The sequence below is a fragment of the Micromesistius poutassou genome (genome assembly GCF_964030765.1).
Source record: "Micromesistius poutassou genome assembly, chromosome: 19".
Lineage (NCBI taxonomy): Eukaryota > Metazoa > Chordata > Actinopteri > Gadiformes > Gadidae > Micromesistius > Micromesistius poutassou.
The window spans coordinates 2,440,721-2,453,944 of NC_140289.1; the positions used below are offsets into that span (position 1 = coordinate 2,440,721).

General features: G+C 50.7%; 1 pseudogene across 1 annotated transcript in view; it reads left to right on the forward strand.

Moving 5' to 3' along the window:
* The first annotated feature begins 151 nt into the window (after positions 1–151).
* The window catches only part of LOC311364243 (serine/threonine-protein kinase PAK 5-like), a 22,788-nt pseudogene continuing 9,715 nt past the window's right edge, over positions 152–13,224 (forward strand). Inside the window, exons 1-3 of the transcript XR_014684213.1 lie at positions 152–362; positions 11,585–11,987; positions 12,090–12,658. The product of XR_014684213.1 is annotated as a serine/threonine-protein kinase PAK 5-like (transcript). The remainder of the gene's footprint in view (positions 363–11,584; positions 11,988–12,089; positions 12,659–13,224) is intronic.

Sequence of the window (13,224 nt, forward strand, 5' to 3'; positions counted from 1 at the left end):
TGGTGTGTGTGTGTGTGTGTCTGTGCGTGTATGTCTGTGTGTGTGTGTGTGGGAGATGGGTGTGTGTGTGTGTCCGTCTCTGCGCCCGCGTGTGTGTGGGAGGTTAACATTGAACCCTGAGTGGGTGGTGCTGCAGTAGCTGCAGCCGGTCCGTGCGTCCGGACATGGTGGGGGTGCAGGCAGCGGCGGTAGTGAGCTGGAGGAGGGAGAGGCTCGGGGGCCCGGGGCCCAGGCAGCGGCGGCGGCCCGGCTCGGAGCCGGGGCCCGGCGCGGCCCCCGGGTCAGAGAGCAAGGAGCGGAGGAGCGGGGGCCGGACTGGGAGGGTCCAGGCGACGGAGGTCCCTGAACACCAGCAGGCCCAGGTGCGGTGATCGCTGCTCCACTCTGATTGGTTTGTCGGGGCTTCCGAATGAGGAGGTGATGCATGTTCACCATGCTTCACGTCAACGCTGACATCGTAGTGCAGCGGTCAACATGCTTCAAAATACATCCAGCCGAGGTCGTAAGGCCAAAATGTCGTGATTGCGGGGAAAACAGACAAGCCACACCTCGCCGAACCTCTTTTTGCGGCACTTAGTAACTTGTCGAAATCTCTGCGGATGTCATCGCGGCCATCGTGTGTGATGAGTCGAGGCGAGGTGGCTGTGAGTTACTTTGATCCCATTTCCACTTCTCCACGGAGAACCCCCTGGTCTTAACTAACGGGACGTTCTAGTGACTAAACCACATCGTCTGCAGAGGTCTTCTCCGGTCACGTCCGTCTACTTGGAAGCACGCCGCCTGCTACAGCCCCTTGTTGCTCCGAAGCAGCGGGTTTATCTTGTAACATGTTGCCGGTTTATCTTATGCTGACACACTTTCAGTGAGATCAAGTGTCCTCGGTGCCAGGTTCTAGTTTTTAGGAGCTAATGCTATTTTTGTAGCGGTTTCCATGGCGCATGGCTACGTTCTGACTCGTGTTTCTTGCGCGAGAGGTGGCGGTCGGGAAGCAAAGTGTTTTTTCGTAGATGTTTGTGCCTTTGTTGGGGGTTTTTCTATACGGGCTTGAAGACTTGACCTCGGCTGGGGAACGGGGTCGTCGCCCCCCACTGCTTATTCCGGGTTGGGTAATGCTAAACCGTGTCTTGTACTATAAAGAGGACATGTTGCATTAGCGGCACCTGACGTAGAACACACAGGCCCGCTGCATTTCATGGCAGTGGCTGGAAGGCACGTCTGGAGGTTCAGCAAGGCTGTCAGTCGACGGGCCTAATAATAAATATGTTTTGGATAAGGGCCACCGTGACATTTTTTAAATAGTCAACAAACTGTCAAAGAAAAGTATTGCATCACGTTGTGTGGTGGACTGAGATGGGTGCGGTAGACCAGTAAAACCAACATTTTATCTCTCTGCTTTGGAATCATTTGAAGAACAACGAGTCTATGTGACGTCCCATTGTTCTAAAGCCTTCATCGCACTCCTACAAATGAAGCAATCAAAGCCATCTGTCGATCCACTCCGGCTAAGAATAGCAGCATTAATATTAACTGTGTTGTGCTGAGTACAGCGAGCATGTAATGGCCTGATGTCTTCATGTACTGGTTAAAGGTTTTGTTTTTTTTCTCCCCCCTTTGGGTATTAATTATATAATGTATTCCTGATTGCTAAATGTGACAAACAACATCTGAATTAATTCATTGAATGACTAAATGAGCTGAATCATGGCACTGCCCAATGAAAATGGGATGTTTGTGTGTTGCACATTTTCCACACGGATAGGAAATGTGATTTAATTTTCCTTTTTATCTCTGTGTGTTAGTCATTAAGCATTGCAGTCAAAAGTGATCACTATCATCATTCAAAGTATTGATTTGGGTGTACGCTCAAAAATAGTAGAAAGGCACAACAAAGTTAAAACCTCATATTTATCCACATTATTTTTAAGCAGTCTGTGCATGCGTGCACGCTCGAAGCGTACACAGACAGACAGACAGACAGTGGACAGATACTGGCAATAGATATACAGACAGATATGCAGACGGATAGACGGTCACAGCATCTATCGTCCTGATCCTTGTTTCTTCCTTGTCTCTGGTTCCAGAGTGGAGAGGCTATTTAGCTGTGAGTTATAATATGTATTATATGCATTGTGTGTGTGTGGGTGTGGCCAATCAGCGCCACAGTGCCTCAGAGTGCTGTGGTCTGTCTAGTGTACGTTTGGGCTGTGGGGGAGGGTCGGTTGGGTCATTTTGCATTCATGTGTTGATCTGTGGAATGAGCTGTAGATGTCTAGTTTAGTTCGATTTAAGATCTGTCTGCCGGTTTACTCTGACCAGCCGCTTCCGGTGTGAATATAGAAGCAGAAGTCCATGTTGATATTGATTTTCATCTTCGTCAAGCGGTTGGCCCGGTCTCAGTAATGCAGATGTATATGCGCCATGTTGAAGGGAAATGCAATCTAGGAAGTATTATCACTAAAAAAGGGATATAACTATGTGACGTTATTCACTAAAGATATTCTCTATCTGTATGTCTTGGGAGAGGAGAGAGGAGAAGTTGGTGTTGCTGAGCACACACTAGCGTTTGCTTGCTGACCTGCAGTATCACCATGTGGGCAAATGAAGAACTACAACTCCCAGTTTAATTCTCTCACTGATGTGACCAAAAAAAAAAAAGGACAATTATGAAGGGTTATCAAATTTGTATTTGTTTTAGGTCAGTCTAACAGCCTACCCAGTGGACTGTAGCAAAGGTTGCTCGTCTATCCATCATACATCTAGGTGGACACTCCCACTAGAGATGTCACTTAAACAAAAGGAAAAGGCAGATTTTCAAACTGCTTGTAACGGCTAATCACACTCACACCTGGAGGCATAATATCACCCCTTTAAGGTGTGTGGTGGTGTCTGGATGTCAACCTGTCATAAGAATGCAAGCCTGCACGTGTTGATCCATGAGACAAAGAGTGAGAAAATACTATTTTAACTGACAAAGTAAGGAATTGGGACACATAGTAAAAAAGAAGACAAATGAGAATAAAGAAGGAAAGAAAAGTAGAAGAGTGAAGATAAAGCAGCCGAAGGAAAGAGACTCACACCCCAGGCCTCGCCCAATCACACAGCGGCAGGACTGTGATTGACAGCTCCAGACTCTGTAATTAATCTGAAGAGGGCTGCTCTCTCTGTCTCCACCGGGGAGTGAGGGATAGTGTGTGTGTGTGACAGAGAGAAAGATCTATATTGATCCTCTCCTCATCTTTCACTGCTCTGTCTCCCCTTCCCACTCCTCTTGTTTGATTAGTCCTCTTCTCTGCCACCATTTCGGAAACACTCGGATGGATGGAAGTTTGTACAGTTTGTCAGTTGGGTCTTTCCAAAAATGAATCGTACTCGAACAGAGTCTCAATATCCTGACATATTGTCATACATATACTTAACAAATCCCATAACGGGAAGTCGGCTGTGCTTATTGGTCCATCTGAAGTTAAGCCCCACCTCTGAAGCAGAAAGTCTTTATGTGTGACTTGCGGAGGGTGGAGGAGGTGGATGATATGGGTGGTGCTAGAAGACCAGGACACAGTGAGCTCACATGCAGCGTCTGAGGATATAAGCTGTAAGGCTGGCAGATGGAAGCTAGGGGTTGAGGTTAGGGGTGGAGGATGGAAGCTAGAGGTGGAGGTTAGGGGTGGAGGGTGGCAGACACACGCTCTTAAGTACGGAATTAAACACACACATACTGTTTTAAATTAAACGCACACAGACACACACAAAAGCAAGCACAGACACTTAATGTAATGAATTTAAAACACATACACTTACTGTTCTAAATGTACACAAACACACACACACACACACACACACACACACACACACACACACACACACTTTCTCTGCAGGGCATTGTGCTCCACAGAATGCTCTGCATAGTGCAGGTTATTATGCATAACAGTCTCTCCTAACCCATTAAATTATTTCCCATGTGTTGTGTTGAATCCTGACGGAGCACCGCCTCTCCTCTACCCTAGAGTCCTCCGCCTCCTCCACATCATCATGGTGGTAGAGGAGAAGGAGGAGGTGGAGGAGGTGGTGCTGGTGGTGCGCACTGGCCTCTGTAACTAACAGGCAGCTGGATGCCCTGAAGAAACAGGGCAGCTCACAGCCTATTCATCATAAAAAATAAAAAATAAACCCCCCTCTGAAATCCCTGTCTCCAATAATCCCACTCATGTTGGTCCGAATCCCTGGTGTGTAGTCCGGGCTAATGCCGTGTCAGGGGCTTAGCGGAAGGGTTTCGTGAAACAGTGCTAGTAATGTGGTAGGTGGGCTAAACCTCTGTGATTTCCAGTGGTCCTGTTTAAATGGCTGGAGAGAACGGGATTAGGGGCAGGCTACTAATTAATGGTTGGAGGCCTGAGTTGGTGCTTGAGGGTATCTTGCTTCCAGAAGGATCACTGTTTACTTCTATTTGTCTGTATTAATGTATTTTACTCTCGCGATATTTTAATTGACCGTTCAACGTCGCCTCGGGCCTGTGTTACTCGATATCACCACCAGAGGGCGGTGTCGCCCATGTGTATACTGCAAGAATGAGAACTTGGTTATGGCTTTTGAAAGAAAAGGCATGAATTCACTGTTCAGTCTTTTATTGTTAAATTTCTTCTTAATTTCTTCTTGGTTTTTCATTTGAAATATTCTGATTATTCTATGTGATTTTACATTGTCATCTCTGACAGTGGAAAATCGCACACACTTTAAAAGTTTAAACTTTAAACAATTCAAAGCATTATATGCCTTATGCATTATATGCCTTTTTGCTTTTACGTCTCCCATCCAATAGAGAGCGCAAGAGGACAAGAATATCCATTGCTGCAAAATACAATGTCCTCTGTGTGTACCAAAGTTAAGACTGTAACTATTTGCGTCATTGTTTAAAAACCAAATGATCCCAAGTCATGTTATGAACGGAAAAGTACACCTCTAATTGTAACTCAAATCAATTAAGAATCTATATAGACTTTTTTAATATGTTTTTTTATTGAGTTTTGGCTTTTGTAATCAGTTAATCAGTCTTTTAAGCCATTGTGTGAATGAGTGTGTGTGTGTGTGTGTGTGTGTGTGTGTGTGTGTGTGCGTGTGCGTGCGCATATGCATATGCATATGCGTGTGTGTGTGTGTGTGTGTGTGTGTGTGAGTCGTGACACTGAGTACAGATTTCTTCTGCATTTAAAGCAAAGGGAAGAGACCGTTCAGAACGAACATTCGAACACAGACAGTGAGAAAGAGACGAGGACGCAGTGAAAGAGGGTGATGAGAGGGAGAATTCAGGCTGGAGGGAAAAATATATATATATATAAAAAGATAGCGCAAGAGAGAGAGATAGAGAGAGAGAGAGTAGGCGGGACAAGCATTGTACTGCTGCTGTGCTGAAAGACCAGAACAGAAAACTGTTATTTTTGCCATGCCAGTAGAATGAAGCGGGAGTCCCATGGGAGAACGTGCAGCGGTGACGAATCAACACGCCTCAAACATGTCGCGGTCAGCTCCCTCCTACCGGCGGGCATTTTATCTCCTCCTCTGGGCGACCTCCTCACCAGGGGTCTGTCGGGAAGGGGTGTGTTGGGACATATAGCACTTTTGAGTGTGTGTGTGTGTGTGTGTGTGTGTTCCTCTCAGAGTGGGGGTGTAGTAGGGTATATGCAGCCATGTGTGTCTAACGACACACATGGGGGGGTGGAACTACACATCTGCCTTTGTCATACTGTGTGTGTGTGTGTGTGTGTGTGTGCGTGTCCATGGGTTTGTGTGTGTGTGTGTGTGTGTGTGTGTGTGTGTGCGCGTCCGTGGGTTTGTGTGCGTGCATGTGTGTGTTTCTGGCATCTCGGGTTGACATCAGGTGTGTAACAGCTGACATTTGCACACAGCTCTCAGTTTTTTCACAGCGTGTTTTATTCATCAGTGAGCGTAAATCCTTGCTGCTGATCACACAGGAGCTCGGTTTTAATCTGATCTGTTCATCCCTCGAACCCTTACATCAACAACGAATGAATACCGTCATAAACAGCGGATAAAACAAAATCAGCATGATGACACGGTAATGGAAATTGTATTTTATTAAATGTAGGACCAATTGGATATGTGCTCGTTCCTTAAAGTCATGAATAAATAACACTGCATATACAAGTAGAAGTGCATATTAACTCTTCAAAATCGCCATGGAAACTTACCAGATACGTATCGAAGATAAACAACCCAAACCTTTCCAAGAAACTCTCTGTTTTGGATTTAAGGGAAATTCCTTTTTTGGGAAATTCCCAGTTTATAAATAAATGCACCCTTAAAGTCGCGGAGACACCGGGTATTAAACCGCGTCGCCGTGGCAACAAAGGTCTCCTCCATGATCCTCATCCTGCTGCCGTCCCGGGACGTCACCTGACCCCCCCGACCCCCCCCCCCGGTGAGGCCGGGCCCCTGGACCGGGACTCCTGGAGGCAGGAGTCACCGCCACAAGGGCACGCCTGCTCCCCGTCCCTCCCTCCAACTGTCCCTTCCTCCCCCCTGTCCTCCCATCACACCTCCCTTCATTACCAGCAAGGTTAATCCCCCCCCCCCCCCCCCCCCCTCTCCCTCCCCCTTATCTCCCAAACAGCCCCATCCCTCATCGCGCTGTCGCTCTTCCTCTCCTCTCTCTCTCTCTGTTCGTCCGTTCTTTCTTTCTCTTCGTCTTTCTTTCGCTCTTGTTCTTTTTTTTTCTCATACTTTTCTTTTTGGGGGGGGGTCTTTGTCTTTCCTTCTTTTTCCCTATTTTTTCTTTGTCTTTCCGTCTTCCTTTTCCCATTTTTTTTTTCTGGCGTTCTTTCTTCCCGTCTTCCCGTCTCTTTTTTCTCTTTTTTTCTCCATTTTGTTTCATTCGCTCTTCTTGTGGTTCTCTCGTCCGCCTCTCTCTCTCTCTCTCTCTCTCTCTCTCTCTCTCTCTCTCTCTCTCTCTCCCTTCCTCCCTGTTGGCTCTGCTGTACACATTTTCACCGGCCCACTGCCTGCCTCTCCCCCTAACACCATGCTCCTCACCCCTCTCCCTGGTTCTCTTCCCTCTCCCCTCTCCTCCCGTTTCTCCCTTCTCCTCTCGCCCATCTCCTCCCTTCTTCCTTCCTTCCCTCTCATCTCCTCTCTCTCTCTCTCTCTTTCTCTCCATCCGTCTCCTCGTTTCTCCTCTCCTTTTCTCTCTCTCTTTCTCTATCCCTCTCCTCCTCTCTCTCCTCTCCTCCCATCTCTCCTTGCCCAGTCTCTCCCTCCCCAGTCCCCCCCGTCCTCTCCTCTCTCTATTCCTCCCGCTCTCCCCCCATCTCCTCTCTCCACTCTTGGCCTCTCCCTCTCCATCTCTGCTCCTCTCTGCTTACCTTGAGCAGGCCTTGGTGTGAGAGAGAGAGGGAGAGAGAGAGAGAGAGGGAGAGAGAGAGAGGGAGAGTAGATCTATTACAGCTTATCGCTAAAGGACAGGCTAACGCCGCGCACCGGTGAAATATGGCTGCTGTCACGGCGACTGCGGAACACGGCCGTGCTCACTAAGCTCTCGTGGCTGTAAAAAAGGAAGGGGAGAAGGGGGAGGGGCCAGCATCCACCTCCACCCCCCCCCCCCCCCCCTTCCCCGCACACACTCCAAACCCCCCCTAATTCAAATTAATGGCAAGATTTTGGGGCGTGATGCCGACCACTTGACAGTGATTTGGCACACAATTAACCTTGTCTCCCCCCCCAGCCACATACACACACACACGCAGGCACACACGCACACACACACACACACACACACACACATTCCCACGTCCGTCTCCACTTTTATGAGCTCTTGCTCTCTCCCCCTCCCCTCGCTCTCTCTCACGGCCACAGTGACTCTCTCACTCTCGCCCCCCTCCCTCTCCCTCCCTCTCTCTAACTCATGGCCTCTCTCTCTCTCTCATCACCCCTCTCTCTCTCCCCCTCCCTTCTTCCCCCTCCCCTCCCTATCTGTCATGGCCACAATGACTCCCTCCCTCCCCCCTCCTCTCCCTCTCCCTCTCCCTCTCTCTCCCTCTCCCTCTCCCTCTCCCTCTCTCCCTCGGTCTACTGTACTTGTCAAGGTGTGTGCCCATTGATCACCAGCCAACAGAGCTGATGTTGTATTAATGAAATTGACCCTGCCGTACCACTGGCTATCGGCCAATCAGAGTGAAGCATGCTTCAGAGGCTGCTGTAGTCATGTGACCTGCTCGTTAACTTTCACTGGGTTTAGAGCCATCAGAACCATAGAGAGGAGAGTGCGGTAGTATCGACGGAGACTATTGTTATGTTATTGTTAAGGTGGCGAACACGGTAGATGCAGGCGACTATTGTTATGTCAGTGTTATTAATATTCCACCACTTTCTCTCCACGTAAGCATGTTCCCATAGATGGCTTTTTGTACAGCTTTGCACATTTATCGACATTGAAGCCTTTTTGATGAAGTCAAGAAGTTCCCCCCCTCTGTGGACATATCTCTAGCACCACGAAAAGGCCACGTCTCCGATCCACTTGATCCTATAGTCCTGGGCCCCTCGTATGACGCTTCTTCTTTTGCCCTACGAATTTGCAACCATTAACCTTCACCTGACGCGACTTGAAGCCATTTGCATTTTAGCTCTGAGAAACGTACGCTAATTTGACCACCTGCGGTAACCAATTGTTAAACGTGCCTTTGAAGCCGTTCATTCACTCGTTTGATCGACGCGGCTAGTGGGGGCGCTCTAGAAATATGAACACAAAAATGATCATAGAATTAGCCAGTGGAAATGTTGTCAAACCGACCGATAAGTGGTGTGACAGTTACCAAGGGAACAGTAAGTTGTACTTCTAACATGGCTAACTAACAACCTGGTACTCCTCGTTATGGCGGTAACGCGGCAGTCATTGAAAACCGCGGCTTTATTAGTAGAGTTCAGGGGAAGCTTATCTCTCTGTCTGCGGCGGCGTCAGCGGACAGTGATAGATGGCCAGACAGTGACCTGTTTAAATCCCCATTCATCTTGCTCTAGCCCCTCCCACCCCCCCCCGCCCCACCCTGGGTGCCGCACCACCCCCCCACCGCCCCCCCCCCCCCCCCCCCCCCCACACACTGACCCCCAAATGGAGCGGCTTCACCGTCCCAGCCTGGTTCCAGGTCACAGCATCCCCCAGCCTAGAATACAGAGGAGAGAGAGAGAGAGAGAGAGTATGTGTGTGTGTTTACACAATGTATACTGTATATATCGTGTATGCATTTTTTTTTCACATGCTCAGAAAATGTCAATTACTTTTTCCCATACCGAGAGAGTGAGAGAGAGAGAGAGAGTCGGAAAGAGAGTCAGAGAGAGAGAGACAGAGAGAGAGAGAGACAGAGAGAGACAGTGAGAGAGAGAGTGGGAAAGAGAGTCAGAGAGAGAGAGCGAGAGAGAGAGAGAGAGAGAGAGAGAGAAAGAGAGAGACGAAAAGAGTTTCCTGTAAATCCACGGAAGCTGAACCTGTATCAGGGTTCAGGCTAGCCTCGTGGTGAGGGTGTTGTGAGTCCCAGCCCAGCGGTCCTGGGTCCAAACCCCAATGTCCAACGCTGTGTCCACCCAATCCACACCCTGAACCCGACGCCAGAACCCTTTTTGGTCACTTAGGATTAAAATGACACAAAACGAATGTAGTAAATACATCTCATCCCACGCTAAAAAACTGGAGCCCAACGGTGGTGGCCAAGGGGGGGAAACATGTGACGGACAGCTCAGTGAAAGGCCCTCAAAGACCAAGCTGGCGTGTCAGAAGCTCTGTCACTTCAGCGTGACCCCACAGTGGACACACACATTTGACACGTATGACAGCCAGGCGACAGCTGAAGAGAGCGTGGGTCCATGTGTACCGTGTGTGTGTGTGTGTGTGTGTGTGTGTGTGTGTGTGGAAATACCGCTGAGTGGGCGTTGCCAGGTCCCGGGCGAGATGTGTCAGAAGGCACCTCAACAAGATGCGTTGTGGCGCCACTTGTACAATATTGCAACCCGAGGTGGTTTCCTCTTCCAGAAGGTGGTCTTTGTCTGCGGTGCTTTCTGCCCCGCTCAGCGATTTCAATGAAATGCGCTTTCCTGGGGGGCCCTGGGGGGGCCTGGTCATTTATCATGGTTCTTTTCAACGTCGCATTTCCCTGGTTGTGTCAGCGGCCGTACAGTGTGATGATGACCTGTCGGGGGGGGGTCTGATGTAACGTGACGGCCGTGACGGCCCACCCGGTCCGATCACATCGAACACGTTGCTGTGTGTGTGATTTGGGGATTTGAGTTGGCCACGTTGACATGCTTCTCCCTAAAATAGTGTCTGTGTGGGTTCTCTGCATGTCCACGTGTGCCCCTGTTATGTACTCTTTGCACACACGTACACACACACACACACGCACGCACGTACACACACACATGCGCGCGCACACACACACACACACACACATACACACACACACACACACACACACACACACACACACACATATACACACACAGAAGTATACATAGACACAAATTTGCACACACATCAATCTCATTACATGCAAAATCTTCACACACACACACACACACACACACACACACACACACACACACACACTCAATTATCACTCTCACACACATACACACACACACACACAAACACACACACACACACACACACACACACACACACACACACACACTGTGTTAGCACCGTAGTAGCGTAGCTCTCAATGACTCACGACTCACTGTGTGAAGAGCTTAGCACAGGGTTGGAGGGGGTGGATGGGCTGCATTTACTTTCTCTCTCTCTCTCTCTCGCTCTTTCTCTGTCTCTCTCGCTCTCTCTCTCTCTCTTTGTCTCTCTCTCACTCTCTCTCGTGCAGCTGCGCTTTTCCCCCCCCATGCGCAACGAGCTCCACTCCAACTGTCACGATCATTAATGTATCGTGATCTGCCCACTGACAAACTAAGAAAAGCTAACGCTAATCTGTGCGGAGGGAAATAGGGCAGGAATTAGCTCCGTAACATCTCAGAAGCCTTCTCATTTTCCGTGCCTGTTATACGGCCGCGACGTCACGACTCGCCACCTCAGAGCGGTTCTGTAGAATCATGACCGCGCCCAAAAGCAAATAACAACTAATGACAGACACTGGCGCTCATTGATTTTCTTTTTTTCAAAGCGAGTGATGAATGACTTCATCCTTGGCACTGTTGTATATTCGCCCCGATGCACACGAAGACCTTTGACATCGGGGTGTTTTGCCTGCAAATTAAGTTGGGAATCTGAAAACAAAACATGGAGGGATTTCAATTCCTCGTTCCGTTTGGTGCGGAGCCAGACGTGGTAGAGGTGAGGGTGGACGGGAACGCAAGTATCGGGTTTAACCACACGGGGATCGGCGGTCCTTTAGGAACACTGTACATTCTTCTCTTCTTCTCCACCTTCTTCTTCTTCTTCTTCTTCACTTTCCTCTTCTCCACCTTCTTCTTCTTCTTCCTCTTTCTTCCTCTCCTCCACCTTCCTCCTCTCTTCTTCTGCTGCTACCCTCCTCCCCCGGCCTGCTCACCCTCTCCCTCTATGCTTCCCCCGCTGCAGACCATCGTCCGCGGCAACCGGCCTCCCAAGGACGCCTCCATCAACGGCCTGCTGGAGGACTTTGACAACATCTCGGTGACCCGCTCCAACTCCCTGCGCAAGGAGAGCCCCACGGGCCCCCACCAGGCCGGCGGCGGCGGCGGCGGCGCCGGCGGTGGCGGCGGGGGCCCCGGCGGTACCAAACCCGGGGGAGGAGGAGGAGGCGTCAGCGGCGGCGGCGGCGGCGGGCGCCTCAAACGCCCCCGAGGAGAACGGCTTCAGCCACTACTACTCGCGCTACTCCTGCGACATCGACACCTCCAGCCGGGAGTTCACCCTGGAGCCGGGCAAGCTGGCTTCTCCATGGACGGGGGACTGGCCCCTGGGCCGGCACTACCGCCTGCCCAAGCAGAACGGCCACCACGTGCAGCAGCACGCCCAGCACCCGCACCAACACCCGCACCAACACCACCACCAGCACCAGCAGCACCTCCACCACCAGCAGCAGCAGCAGCAGCTGCAGCAGCACCCGGGTGATCCGCAGCTCCTTCTACCCCGACGCCATGCCCCAGCGGGGGGGGCGACTACGCCAAGCTGCCGCCCGACTACCACGCCTACCTGGAGAGCAAGGGCCGCTCGGTGGCGGACGAGGCGGCGTCCACGGCGGGAAGCGGCGTGGGCTCCAGCGGGTACTACCGCGCCTCGGTCGGCGGGTCGTCCAGCCAGGACTACCGGGACACGTCGGTGGGCACGCCGTCGCGCGCCTCGCTGCACAGCGAGCAGATCAACTACCCCGGACAGCGAGTGGAGCTACGGCGGCGTGGGCGTGGTCGGCGGCGGCGGCGGCGGCGGCTGGCGGCGGCAGCGTGGGGGGCGTGGACTACGACAAGCGGCCCAAGAGCTCCTACGTGGCACAGACCAGCCCCACGCCGGCCATCCGCCAGCGGTCCCGCTCGGGCTCCGGGCTCCAGGAGCCCAGCGTGCTGTACGGGCCGGCGGGGGCCTTCAAGGGCCCCCCGCAGGCGCACGCCTACAGCTCCTACACCTACCCCCCGCCTCTCGGAGAGCCTCGGGAACGCCCAGACCTTAACCAAGGTAGGCTGAGGGGTGAACTGGTCATATGCACGTGCACTCTCTCGCGCGCACTCTCTCTGTCTCTGTCTATCTATCTATCTATCTATCTATCTATCTATCTATCTCCCTCTCTCTCTATCTTTCTCTCTCTCTCTCTCTTGGATGTAGTCGTAAATATGTGGATTCTATATTAAGCATTTCAATTATATTTTTGTCCAAAACAGTTCTGTTCACAATGTTAACCAGAGGAGAAACGACAGTTGATTGTGATAAGTTGTACACTTTCACTTTTAAATGTATTAATCTCTCACCAACAACTGAAACATACCACACATACCGGTATGTGTGTCCCACTCTGATCAATTCCCCTTTAATGAACAAAGATCATCTGAATCCCAGAGAATCCCTCTCCCTTAGTCTCTCTCTCAATCCCTATCTATCTCTCTTTATCTTTTCCCCCCCAAGCACAGTATCAGTCTTTCAGCGAGATGGACAGTAGCAGCCATTAACCCCCCACAAACCCCACACACATGCACACACACAACCCCCCCCCCCCCCCCCCACAGACACACACACACACACACACA